This window comes from Echinops telfairi, unplaced genomic scaffold, assembly GCF_000313985.2.
Source record: "Echinops telfairi isolate 266 unplaced genomic scaffold, ASM31398v2 ScPeMD7_7469;HRSCAF=8507_1, whole genome shotgun sequence".
NCBI lineage: Eukaryota > Metazoa > Chordata > Mammalia > Afrosoricida > Tenrecidae > Echinops > Echinops telfairi.
The window spans coordinates 23,642,196-23,645,030 of NW_022111373.1; positions in this window are offsets into that span (position 1 = coordinate 23,642,196).

The window sequence follows — 2,835 nt, forward strand, 5'->3', positions numbered from 1 at the left end:
CCAACACCATTTTAGTTTGCTACCTTATGTATCCCTGGATTTGGTCCTATAGAGATTTATAATATAAGAAACCCTGTATAGGGTCACTATGAATTGAAATTGATTAATGACAGTGGATTTGGGGATACCGTCTCTATCTGAATAACATAATTATTTCATAATCTTATCATTAAGATACAACTTTGTCAGCAGTGCCTAGTTCTAAAACCTGTTTGAGTTTTATGCTACAGAAGTTTAATGCAGTAAAACTGATTTTTTCAAACACTGCAAGGCTCAACTACTTTAGAAAATGGAAGTTTGGAAATATGTGTAAGACTGACTTAATATGGAAAAATAGTATAAATCCTTAACACAGAAGTTTCAAGTGCTACTAGAATGTTTATAGAAGTAGATGGTATTTAACTTTTTACCACAAATATTTAATCACACGCATAAATGACATGAGTATTTCGATTATTAAGGAGCCCGGTGGTATGGTGTGCTATGCATTGGGCTGTCAATTGCAAGGCCAGTGACTGGAACTCACCAGCAGCCATGCGGGAGAAAGAGAAGCCGTTTTGTTCCCCCTCAGATTTAAAACCTGGTGGCATAGTGGGTACGTATTAGGTTGCTAACTGCAAAGCAAGCAGTTCAAAACTACCAGCTGCTCCTTGGGAGAAATATGGATCTTTCTACTCCTGTAAGAATTAGAGTCTTGGGAATTCACTGAGGCAGTTCTGCCTTGTCCCAAATGGTCACTGAGTCAGCACTGATGAGTTTTCTGGTTTGACAGGTGCCTATGAGTTTGAACCAATCCTACTCAATGGCAGTGGGTTTTGGCGAGTTTTGTTTGTGAAAGTTGGTATGCTAAATTTGAACAATTTATATATGCTCTCATCAAATACCTCGAGAAGTAAAAGCCTAGTTGACACAATATGAACAGATTACAAAAAGGACTAAATTATTGGGGTTGGGGGAACCCACTCCAAAGTTGTTTGGTTTTTAAAGTATATTTATATGGGTGGGGGTGGGGTTGTCTTAAAAAATTGTGGCTGAGGGACCACAGAGTAACAAGAACATTTCTTTACCATTAAAGTTGTTGACCGTGTTTTTCTCTTGAATTAATTTCGAGTTGTACGTGAAAGGTCTATTGATTTTTAAAAAGGTTATTTTCAAGCTTACTTGCTCAAATATTTTCAGATTCCAAACTAGAAAATAAAGTTTCAAATTGAGGACATACTCATGCTGCTGAATACAATGATGAATTATTATAAGAATTCGTGCAGAAGAATGCCTGCCGTCCACAGAAGGGAGAAGGCACAATGATCAAAGTCTTAGTTAATTATGAACACCTTGAATTGCAAACACCAGGGGGTAGAAATCTGATCCATAAGAGATCCCAAATTAGGAGTCTTGCTGAAAACTTTGAAAAATGCCTCTGTATAAAAGCATTCCCAAGTCTTTAATGTCTGTAGCAAGAGACCTGGAGTGATATATTCACACGTCCCTGGAGTCCCTGAGTGGTGCAAATGGTTAGCGTGCAGTTACTCATTGAGATGTGGGACATTCACCTCCATCGAGGCACTTAAAAAATCAACCATTAAAAACTGTATGGAGCACAGTTTGACTGAGACACACGTGATGCCACGAGCCAGTGCTGACTCATTGGCAACGGATTTTACTGTTGTTGTTTTTTTATTACCCCTGATTAAGGTACTGAGTTAGTTTCTTGGTTACACTATCTAAAAAACAAAAAACGGATCAGAAGCGTTCCAGCCCCTAATGTTTCTAAAACTGCCTCTGTCATCGCAGCTCTAAATGAAAATACTTTACAGAGAGCCGGGCTAGCCCACCTCACAGCTGGGACCTTCAGCAAAGGCCATGAGTTATCTTGCCTTGGTTTCCTCCTCTGGAAAATGTAGCAGATTGTAGCTTCCTCCTCTATAAAATGTAGGTCGAAAATGTAGATCGTCACAGAGAATGGCCCAGATGAGCCATTCTGGGTTAGTATTAGCAGTATTGTCATGTATCTCTTATATTAACTCATCATTTTTGGAGAGACGCCACCAGCACAAAATTAATGAAACCAAGTTAAATTATCAAAATGGAGGGGAAAAAAGACACATTAAAAAAAAAATCATAAAACTCCAAACTTAATACTGGTTCGTCTGAGAATTACCTATTTCTTTCCAGCTTTTCCTACTAAGTTCAAATATAAGTGGAGCCCTGTTAGTCACATTGGAAATGAACTAGTTGTGACTTTGTAATTGATCTTTCTAAGGCATGCCCTTCTAGGCAAAGGGTATGTCAGGGGGTTCCCTCCACATGCTGTTCCTGAGAGAAGGCAGCCAGTAGCAGTCTGGCCGTCGGGACATATTTTCAATAACTTCCCTCTGTGTGGGATAAATAAGTGTTGTTCTGATCCCATGCCCCAAGGCACTCACTTGATTGCTAAGAAGTTCCTAAACATGGACCTTTTTCTAGCTAGAGAGGCCATAGACACCATGCTCTTGTTATATATTGTCTACTCATTCTGAAACATTAGCATGGGACCTTTAATTAAAATCTTGGTATTAGGATTGAATTTCAAACCAGAGGGATAATTTTTGCCTCCACTGTCTAGCTTAGCCCAGTCAATGAGGGGAACAGAGAGACTAACAATATCCTCTAGTTTGTAGTGAGTTAAAAGAGATTTCAACTGCTGGAATTTCCAGTTTGGGGGCTTTTCCTGGTGAACTATGATTTAATGTCAGTATTCTGGGATGTAGGCAGATTCAAGGAGAAAGCACACTAAAGTATAGACCATGACAAGGCATAAATGAGGCAGTTTAAAAAGGTCCTTGGAGCACAAAAAAA